The sequence below is a fragment of the Azolla caroliniana genome, unplaced genomic scaffold (assembly GCF_043228905.1).
Source record: "Azolla caroliniana isolate FFs.n. ecotype wild unplaced genomic scaffold, voAzoCaro1.0.p SCAF_10, whole genome shotgun sequence".
NCBI lineage: Eukaryota > Viridiplantae > Streptophyta > Polypodiopsida > Salviniales > Salviniaceae > Azolla > Azolla caroliniana.
Genome location: NW_028230445.1, coordinates 10102643 through 10114363, shown reverse-complemented (window position 1 = coordinate 10114363; position 11721 = coordinate 10102643). Strand labels below are relative to the sequence as shown.

Sequence of the window (11721 nt, the reverse complement as noted above, 5' to 3'; positions counted from 1 at the left end):
CAGTGATATCAACGAGAAGAATAACTCCATCGATTTATAGACATGTTCCAAGGTCGTAAACATGCGAGCAAGACTGTGGCTAGGTGCGGGTGTGGATGAGAGATAGATAGATAGTTAGTTAGACTCTAGTATCATCTTCAAAGATCAAATGTGACGTATGAGACCAAAAATATTACGTTTCACGTAATACATGTGAAAGTGAGTAGTGATTCGCAATTTTTAGGAACTTTACCAGTGAATATTGCAATTGAGAGTGCACATTGTGATTGTGAGAGAAATTCGTACAAGAATTAGGTGTGGTCAAAGATGTGTGGAATGCATAGTGGAATATGATTAAACACAAAGCATTGTATTGAAGTGTGATACTCAGAGTCACAAACTTGATTTTGGCAATATGTGCATAGTTGGCCACTTTCATCACTTATGTCCCAATGTCTCACATCGCAATGTGTGTGAGCTAAGTCACATGGAATCAATGATTCAGATGACAAAGAACGAGATGGGCTCTAACATGTATCAATGAGTATGGTTTCCTTGTTCGGTGAAGAATATGGTTTTGTGGTTAGGTGCAACATGTGTAGCATAATGCATGAAGCGTGAGCCTCCACATTTCTCCCATGTCATGATACATTTGCGTCACAAAAATGCCTCATTTATAGAGGAATCTAGCGATGCATCATGAAACAAGTGTGTTGCATCCCACCTGCCAAACCATTTTTCCATATCTTGCATCCAACCAGAATACAAAATTTTACTTTTATACATCTTATGGATATTTTTGCTTGCTTCCAGTTGCCATTTTGCAAGGTGGTGGCAAATATTGCAACATGGTTGGCATTCCCATTTGCCATTTTGTGCAAAGGTATTCATATGGAGAGTCATGATTAGTGTGGGGCAAAGTCCCAAGAATAGTGTCAACATTCCAGTTACATTGGGACTTTTGCCGACCAATGTGGGGGACTACTGGAATTGATTCCAGCCAAGTTTTCAAGTCAACCAAAATCTAGCCGGTTCATATTATTCGAACCGGCTATTTATATAGTTTGTATGAAAAGAAAGGTCAAAAAAAGTCTTTCCCCCTTTTTCCCTCGTTTTTTTGTTTCAATTTCCCCCCCTTTCTATTGTTTCTCTCTTGACGTTTACACATGGTATGAGTAGCGCAAATTCGCATTCTCAGGAGTAACAATAGACCCCCATAGCTTTTTCTATATCGCCTACTTCATCTTCTCTTACTATAAACCCCCCTCCTCCCCATCCACTATCTTTGTCGGCTTCTATGTCTTCTTCTCATAAATGAAATCCTCGCGCCGCATCGTTTGGTTCTCTGATTCCTCCTTGTTCTCCATCTCATCATCACGCTCTTGCGAAGAGGACGTCTTGTTCATCATCTTTAATGGCGATTCCTCAGCAGTCCCCGGAGCGATTGCGTGGAGATCGAAAAAACAAGCTACGGTTTGCTATCATTGCTAATGTGTGTTGTGTTTGTTCCGGTCGGCGTGCCTTTTTCATTGCCTCTTCTTGTCTTATACAGTTTATGAGGTCTATGAGAGTTGTGTTTGTGTTGGAATTTTGGGTGGTTACGAAAGTGCTCCATGATGGTGGCAATGCACCTAATAGGAGAAGTCTTTGTAACTTTGGCTCTATTTCAACTCCAGACGTTAGACAGTCGTCTAGTTTGCGTTTCCATGAGTTTATAAATGCACACATATCCTCTTCTTCTTGCATTTTTAAAATTACTAGTGAGTTTAGAGTCATGACCTGATTTCCGTCCGTAGTTGGTTCGAATTCGTTTTTCAAGTCGATCCACATGGCGTTTGCAGTGCAGCAATTTCTGATCACGTCGGCCTGCTGGTCCTCCAGATTTGACATAATTTCTAGCTTTGCTGCTAGATCTTTTTCTTCCCACGCAACATAGTTCGAGTCTGTTGTTGTGGGTTGTGTCTCTTTGCCCTCAACAACTGCCCATAATTTTAGTTGTTTGAATATGAGGGTCATTTTGCTACTCCAAACTCTGTAGTTGGTACTATTCAATTTGCTAATTGTTGTTTTTCTGTATAGAAGGTTTTGAGAAGATGTGGATGATGAAGGAGATATGGATGATGAAGGAGTTGCCTCAGCCATGGTTGAATAAGAGAAATTCAGAACCAAGAATGTGCAGGTCTTTTAAAAAGGTTAGAATCTTGGCCTACAGAGTGATTTTCTTTATTCTGTTTGCTGTTTTTCTATAATTTTAGTGTATGGAACCTTGCTCTGATACCATATAGAAAAACAAAGACAGGGAGATAGAGAAGGGGAATAGAGAAGGGAAGAAGGATAACTTCTTTATTTCTAATTTTTGTTGTTCTTCTCTCTCAATTGAGAAAGGCGTGTGCTGTTTTCATATAGGCTACATGTGCCTATTCATGTGACTCTTCATATAAGGAGTCGTAACTGTTTATTTTATTTATTTTACAATTTTATTGTTTTCCTTATTTTCTAACACCTTTTCCTTCTGCACCTGTTTCTATCTAGTCATCCGTTTCCGAAGATCCACCTCCTCGGCCTCTGAGGAGCAAGTATCCCATTGAAGCGTGGTGTCATCTCATCAAGCGTGAGACACATTGAGAGCGCGCCAGAGTGCCAGGTGACGTTCTGCAAGCGTAAGAGTGGGCTTCTAAAGAAGACATACGAGCTCTCTATGCTCTGCATTGCCTATGTCGGAGTCATCGTCTTCTTTGCCTCAAGGACGCCCTTTGAATTCTGCTGCACTACCTCATATATAATGTGTGGATGTATGTTTGTCATGCATGCATGCAAGTAGGTGTATGTGTGAGAATTTATGGATGGAAACTATGTAATCTTGCATCTGATGGACTTTCTATTATCATCCATACATTCATCCAATTCTGATGATGATTATCATGATCTGTTCTTCTTTTAAGAACCGTCCTCATCTTCCTTGCACTCTAATGCCTGATATAATGTAAACTCAATATTGAAATGATTTAACCAAGAAATACTATCATTAGCGTCACACTTTTTTGCAACTGCATCTTATTTTCTATATATATTTGTTGATTGCTGATCATTGCTCGTTGGTCCTTCCTTGTTGCTCGGTGATTGCCACTTGCCGCTAGCTACTCGATATTGTGGGGTGAGTGCACATTTTTCAATATTAGGGACTTGTGATGGTATTCATAATCAAGAAACAATGCATTGATGTAATGAATGAATGCACAAGGTTACAATGTTTATGAAAATCTAAATTCCTTGCATTGTTGAGAGAGAGAGAGAGAGAGAGAGAGCTTTCAGAGCAGAGCAGAGAGCAGGGGAGATGCTATGACTATGGTGGTAATTGTTTTTTATATGGTGTGGTAGTACACAAAGAAGGAGTTTGCAACGGTCACTAGAAGAAAATCTCTCCTAATTGTATTTGTGTTTGTGTGTGTGGAAGCGTCCTTCCGTCCATGGGATCAAAATCGTGATTCGCTTTTTAGGCTATGATCAAATCCAAACTTGTTGAATTGTTGGAGGTGCGTAATCGGAATTGTAACTAGGCATGAACATCTTACGCCCAAGAGCATTGCTTGGCTTTGATGAATAGGTTGTTGGGTTTCCTTGTCATGGATATGAAATTGAGGTCAAGAGCAGCCTCCTTGATCAATTCTCTTGGTAACATATGAGGATTCAAGGCAACTGCTTGGTCCGGCCACCAGAAAGACACAAGGGAAGGAGGTTTCTATGCACAATGTACAATTGCATCATTTAGTTTTGTAGTTCAACATGTTCCGGTTTTTCCTTGCTTTTCTGTTTCAATTTCTCCCTTTTTTGCTTTTTTGTTTTAATTTTCATGTATAGATGAATTTTCCTACCAAGTCAACATAAGGCTTATTCCAATTTTTTCAAAACATGTAGGTTATTTGTACATTATTTGTAGGTTATTATGAGAAAACTCAAGCTAGATATGAATAAACCTTATAACTCCTTTCATTTTTTGGTTTCAAAAAAGCTTTGATTCTTATGATCATATGGCTTGCAATCTACCTTAATGGAACAATGAGTATCTCATCACATTTCAAATTACATTTCTCTCTCCAACTTATCCTTATTAATGGATCTACTTCGACAACTTATCCTTATTAATGTGTGCATTGACTCAATTTCATTTATATTTCTATGTGACTACATGTGCATGTAGGCTAATTTGAGCCTTCCTCTTTCTTCATTATTTTTTGATAGATTGGAAGATCCATAGTCGAAACTTAATCCTTTATTGCCTTGTAATATTCCATATATCCTAATCTCTAGGTATTTTAATTTGCTTATTTTCTTTAGAATACATGGATTGTGTATATGTATTTCTCCTTGTAAATCGAATCCATAGATTATCGTAGTCCAACATACTATACATCATTGGTATAGTATGGCCCACAACATTTTGTGATTTATTTCATTTTGTATTGCACTAGAAAAAATTATTTGATTTGGTATGTGCTAAATAAATTCTCAACATGTTCCCATTGATATTATCACTTATAGGAAAGTGGTCGGTTAAAATTTTAAAATTCTGGTTAGGTTCATAAGAAGCAAGAAAATTTCCGGTAGGGGCTAGAGACTTTGCCCAACACTGGTCATGATTGGTGGGCTACCATTATGTTTAGTTTTAAAGTGGTGAGAGGTGAGGTAAGGTACGTGCTTCTTTTACATCATTCCATTGGAGAACAATATATATACGTTCATTAAATGTCCTATAGCCACTTATCGGATATTTGACAAGTTTTAACCCATTGTTATTCAAGACCTCAACAATGGGTTTTTGCTAAACATATTCAAAATTGTCGAAATGATGGGCTAGAGATATTGTTCCAATTTTTACAATATTGGAAACTACAACATAATTGGAATATGCATAATATTTTCATGTTCGATGGTAGACATGGGGTGAAAGCCTATGTGAAAAGTTTGAAAGGCATTGTCATATGGTATTTTTAAATGGTAGAGCATGTGGGGACCATTCAATTCCTCAAGTGCATATTCAAGTTTTCTTATGGATTTAGAAGATGTCCCTCTCCCTACATAGGTACGTAGAGGATTAAGAAGTTGTAACAAGTGAACTTTACATACAATTAATATAATTGTGTGATTTTACCAAAAAGAGAGAGATAGATGGATAAATTCTATTATTTTCTGTGGAGATCCAATATAACCTATGAGACCAAAATTATTATTTTCTTCTAAGACCAAAAGTGGTTCAAAATTAAAACATCTTAAACCACCCTCCCTTCGTTGTCGACCCCAAGAGTTGTTTCATATTAGTCATCACTGAAGGGCACCGTTTTAGCTGTAGGTACTTACATTAAGTAGTTAGTCCGAAAGGCGATGTAACTAGTCTCATTTTCTTGAACTTGATCGGAGGGAGATTCCCCGATCTATGTTTAAGCCTCCTTGTACAATCTCTTTGTAATAATCCTTCCTAACTAATGGGAAAGTAGCTTCATTTTGGAAAAAAAAAAACATCTTAAATCACATTTGCACTGTATGCCCACACAATAGAGAATATGAAATACATTGAAGTATAATAATTTTGGGAAACTTATAAAGAAGTTTCAGCACTTCCATCAATTTGGATGAATAAAATAGGCAAGATAATAAATAAGTCTTCAATTATTTGCCAACCATCTCCTTCAGCTTTCACATACCTAAGAAAACTCTTTATAGTACTCCTAAGTGTAAAAGAAATTGAAACAATCCCACGGAAAACATTTAAATTCCTCAAGAAGGATGTACATATTGTTTGATACCTTATTAATGATTCCGCCATTAGGTTGCGTATACATTTAAACTTGCAATTTTTTATATTGCACATTGAATACATGATATTAAACACCAAATTGCGTGCATACATAAGAGAGTGGTTACAACTTACAAGTGTTATGCAATCATTTTGGAAAAGATTCATGTCTATTGATTTATCAAGAAGAATGGGAAGGAGAAAGACAATATTTTATTATGATGAAGAGAAATTGTCTTGAAATTGATTAATCAATGTTTGTGCTCATCAATACACCAAATTAGACAATTATTTAAGTTGTGTGAAGGGAATTCTTTGAACCTTGGAAGGGTATGAAAACTTATCATCCTCCTCCATTGTTATTATGTGTAGAATTTATCATCCTTTTATAATATTAAGCAAGCCTATGCCATTATTATTTTTTGGCAATAGAATACATTATCTTTCCATAATGGTAGACGTGTTTTTGAGTAAATGTTACGTTATCTTTATTATAGAGAGGTATAATAATAAAACATGTTATATTTGTGCTTTTTGACAATTGATTAAAATTTTTGAATGCAATGTACTCCCACGTTCCAAATTTGTCATTCCAATAACATTGGCATTTTAGAATAAATGCTCAATGAAATAGTTGGTCGCACATCCAATCCTAACCTTGATGCTAATATTCAATTTTATAAAATGGGACTTCTAGTATCCAATGGCATGTTACATATACAACATCTCTTTCAATTATGAGATTCTAAAGTTTTCTTTCTCCTCAAATTATGGCATTATGTGTCCTTACAATGTGGTTTTCTAAACTCAATAATTGAGTCATAACCCAAAGCTCAAAAACAATAGCATATCTTTCAAGCAAAATGCACATGAAACAACAAAACTAACAATATAATGTATATCACTAAAATTTTACTTCTTAACAAGCAAAATGTACATAAAACAACAAAGTGTACAACAACATCAAGCTAGAGTAAATATATATCAACATACCTCTCATGAACAAAAGTTGTACCACATCTATCCACTGGGTTAGCAAACCTCTCATTAACTCGTTTCATTATATTTTTACAGACACATGATGCACTTGTTTTTCATGGTATAAGGCCTAGGCCCACATTAATAACCACAATTAAATTACCCTTACCAAACTTTAGAGATTCATCTATCACCCAAAAAGAGCACTTCTAAACAAGTTAACTTTCTTTGATATGCATAAACATAAACTGTAGCAACTCATATATAGAACTACAGCATGCACTAATAACAATCTAGAAAATAGATGACATATGGGGGCATCTTACAACTATGTATATTATGTTGATTATGAAAAACTCTCCACCATGGGAGAACGTCATAAGTTTCAAAGCCAAGCGTGGATAAGAGGAAAATAACCTTTTACACAATATGGAAGTGGAATATGTCTAGATATTTTTTGGGGAAGTAAGAACAATCTAAGTTGTTTAAAGAATCGACATAAGAATCGTCACTATCAATGTAACTAAAACAAGCAAAACTTGTGTATATAAATTTCATGGATTTAACTCAAGTTGGAAGACATTATACATATTATGGAGCGGGCCAGCCAAATCCAGTTCAGTCCCAGCTCAGTCTGGTCCCAGCCACTCCCATGCGAAGCACCATGTGCATAGCCCAGGCAGCCACCATGTGTAACAGTTAGGTGCCATGCCGGCATGTGTAACAGCCCATATATAAGAATATAGATTACATTCAATATTGGAAGATATTTTACCCTTACCTTCCCTTTTGTTGACTGATAAAACACTAGATAACAATATATCTTTTAGAACGATAACAAGGGTCAGGGAGTTATTCAAAGCGCGCTTTCCGGTAAATAATTACAAGGGCACATCGAAAAGTGATTGATGTGGTGAAAATCATAGGTTGATCAAAACCATGATAAGGTTGAGAGGGTTGTCCACTCGCACTTTCCAGTCATGAGTTACGAGGCCACATCGAAAGAGTCATTGATGTGTTGAAACTCAACATATTTCTTTATGAGCTCTAGATTTCTGCATGTCATGTAACATGGAAGCATTTGAAAAAGCCGAGAATGTGATTATTTACTATCTCAGGTTTCTCCTCGTGCAAGAAATGCCCCACATCTTGAAGTACTATACACTCCTTGAGGTTCGGTACATCCTTAGCAAAGCCACCACCATGTAGGTATTCCTTTACATTAGAAAAGCTATACACAAGATCCTTGTCTCCAATAATGAAAAGTGTTGGAACCATCACTTTGCTGCCAGCCCATGGAGCCGTAAGTTCCCAAGAGCTGCCAAATTCATGCACACATGCCATTAGCTTTTGAATAACTGAAACGGGTTCTTTTAAAAAGTACTTCACTTGCACTATGTATATATTGTGTTCCTAGTTTCTGATACTAAATAATCCTTGTTCGCATAAATCTCGTTCTGGAACAGAAGGGCTTCTATGAAACGTCGATATATTTACTTAAAAATCCATAATCATGGCATTGGAAAGCCACAAATCTGGGTCCACAAGATTAATGGCAAAACATATGCCGCATGAAGACGGATATATATAAAAGCTGATGTCAAGCTACATGGAATTTTGAAAAGAGCTTTAAAATCATGAAGGTCCTATCGTTCTTACAGATCAAGTGCTCGATAATAATTAAGGGGGGGAGTAAATCCGCTTTTCTGAGCTTTCACATAGTGTTCAATATCCTCTTCAGATACCCAATCCGGAAGCATTGTTGGAGACCTATCAAGCTTGTCTAGGACTTGATCCAGATTTGGGTTGCCCGCATTACAAAACACTCTTCGGTAAAACGCATCTGGTGAAATATCTGCAATCATAGCCTCAGTTTTCCCAGGCTCCTGCATAAACACAAGGAGTCACATAATAATCTATTTACAAATATTTTTACAGCAAAAATTCTCCACTTCCCATACCTGAAATTTGCATAAATAGTGATTTTCACCATGAGCAGCTCGGGCAAAGTGCAAAATGCTACCTGCCGGATGGTATGGCCAGTAATGAACACTAAGGGCAGCAAGCGCAATAATCCTTTCAGGGCGGAAGAGGCATAGGTACCATCCGATGATAGCACCCCAGCCATGTGAAACTACAAACACCTGGTAAGAACAAGTCCTCATCTTCTATATTAATTTGTTTTTTCCAACTAAACCGATCTATACACTATCACTGATGAACGACTTTTACATACCTTTTGGCATTGCAAGCTATCAAGGAGGCCAATTAAATCACCAACAATATGAGGACTGTGTAGTTTTCTACACCTTGAGGTGAATCAGTGTCACCATAGCCACGTAGATCTGGAGCCACTGCATGAAACCCAGCTTCCGAGAATGCACTCATTTGCTTTCTCCATGAGTACCAGCATTCAGGAAAGCCATGAAGAAATAAGACCACTGGACCTGGATTTACATTACATATATAGCATGGTTAAGAGAATTCTTTCAAGAATCGCTCCAAAAACTCTAATTTACTCCATCCATTAGACTAATCATTTAATATTCCCTCTGGAAATCAATTATATTTGAATCTCGATTGAGACATGCATGATGCCAAATCTCTCGATGTGAGATGATTTGTGGATTATGATATCTTTCATTAACAAATATGTCATTATTGTGAAAATTTGGCATCGATTGATAAATCCACCAGACAATACTCCACGTTTCTCAGGATCAATAGTTGTGTACCACGTCAAGGTATGGTACGGTGCGCATCCAAAACTTCGTGCATTAAGATAATGATGATGGAGCATTCGGAAAGCTATATCTTTTATTTTCGTTTGATCTTGGATGACCTCTCGTGCACTTCAGACTTGTGTGAAGAATCTCAAGAATCATTCCAGCGCATGAATGAAGATAATGGTCATGGAGCATAAGGAAATCTAGCCTTATCTTTTAATTTTTTGTTTTTGACTGAATGTGTGTGTGTGTGTGTGTGTGTTGAAGGAAAAAAGACAGACCTGGGCCCATTTCTGCGATATGCATGTTGATGCCATTGGTGGCGATGGTTCTGTGATTCACGCCCTCCATCATGTTGGTAATGGTGAAGGTAATTGATAAGAAAAAAAGACAGTAGAAAAACAACAGAGAAGACGATTGATTCCACAATAATACAAATCCCAACAAAAAGAGTGAGGTTTCTCTTTATATCTAATGTATGAATGAGATATGTATTTCCATTTTGTCCGCTCGTATCTAACTAGTACCAAATATTAAAGAGGGCAAGTGAGGGAATCACGGGCACGGACGGTCAAATGTGGATAACAAGCTGACAACATCTGTCACCAAGAGCCTGACTCTATCACTAGTAGTCCGACTCTCTGACAAGCTCTATCACCAGGAGGCCGACTCTCTAACCGCCTCTATCACCAAGAGCTGGACTTTGTCACCAAAAGCACGACCAGCTCAAGGAAGGAGCCCGACTCATAGAAGGAGCCCAACCTACTTAGACAAGGAGCTTGACTCAAAAAAAAATATCAAGAACTCCAAAAAATTCTAAGTGTAAAACAAAAATTTGCCATGAAACATTACATAAAAATTATTTAAAAAAACCCTAAACTTCCAATTGCACAAAACTTAAAACTCAAAAATCACACAAACTTATGTCTCCAATAGGGATCGACAACGGCTCGGCTCAAGCCTAAACCGTTTAGCTAAACCGGTTTTAAACGGCTTAGTGGCTCGACTTAGGTTTGAGCTTGACTAAATGGTTTGAGCTCGGTTCGGCTTGGCTTGAGCCTTGCCAAACCGGCTCAAACCGGTTAAGCCGTTTAGAAACTTGAGAGAGAGAGGGAGGGAGAGGGAGGGAGACTACACAGACAAGGAGAGATAGATAGATAGATTATATTATCGTCTTTGGAGGTCAAATATGACCTATGAGATCAAAAATATTACATTTCACGTGATACCTGTGAAGGTGAGTAGCGACTCTCGATGTTCAAGAACTTTACCAATGCATGTTACAATCGAGAGTGCACATCATGGTTGTGAGAGAAATTCATGGAAGGATTGGGCTCGATCGAAGAGATGTGGAAAGCATGGTCGAATATGATCAAAGGTAGAGCATTGTATCAAAGTGTGATACTCAGACTCTCGAACTTGTTTAGGGCAAAGTGTGCATAGTCGGCCACTCTCATCACTTGTGCCCCAACGCCCCGTCTCACATCTCAATGTGTGCGAGCTAGGTCGCATGGAAGCAATGGTTCGAATGGCAGATATCGGGATGGGCTCTAGCATGTATCGATGTGTATGGCTTCCTTGTTCCGCGAAGAATATGGTTTTGTAGTTAGGTGCAACATTTGTAGTATAATGTGTGAAGCGTGAGCCACCACATTTGTCCCATGTCATGATACATTGGCGTTGCAAAAAAGCCTCATTTACAGAGGAATCTAGTGATGCATCATGAAGCAAGTGTCTTGCATCCCATCTACCAAACCATTTTTCTAAATCTTGCATCCAACTGGAACACAAAATTTTGCTTTTATGCATCTTTTGGATCTTTTTGCTTGCTTCCCATGCAATTCTAGGAAGTCGATGTGAGGGGCTTTTTTGAACCTTAAGCATGTATTCAACAACCCTTTCCATGGCCATGATCTCAATGGGAAGCAATCTCGTCTCAAGGAGGAGGGTGTAAGGCGATTGTTTCTTAACTTGTAGAAACTTTGTAAGAAAATGTTTTTGGACATTTTCAAACTCTTTCCACGTAGATTTAGGGATGCTACCGCCCCATACTTCCACCCCATAGAGAAGAACCGGGGTCACCAAAGTGTCAAAAAGATATTTCTTGAGGAGAAGGTGCTGCAGAGACTAGAAGGCGCGAGGCTCACCTTCTCTGGGGAAAAGTCGGCCTTCGGGCAATCAGAGATCATGGTCGTCGGGCACCTATGCGGACCATACGGTCGGAAACCGTCTCCGACCAAGGTGGAA

The 11721-nt window shown here is 38.0% G+C and overlaps 1 pseudogene across 1 annotated transcript; it reads right to left on the bottom strand.

Moving 5' to 3' along the window:
• Nucleotides 1-7291: 7291 nt before the first annotated feature.
• LOC147859011 (epoxide hydrolase 3-like) lies at nt 7292-9891 on the bottom strand (annotated as a pseudogene). Its single transcript, XR_015530332.1, has 5 exons — nt 9756-9891; nt 8985-9195; nt 8710-8892; nt 8408-8634; nt 7292-8066 (listed from the first exon to the last, which is right to left on the bottom strand). The product of XR_015530332.1 is annotated as an epoxide hydrolase 3-like (transcript).
• Between the last annotated feature and the right edge of the window lie 1830 nt (nt 9892-11721).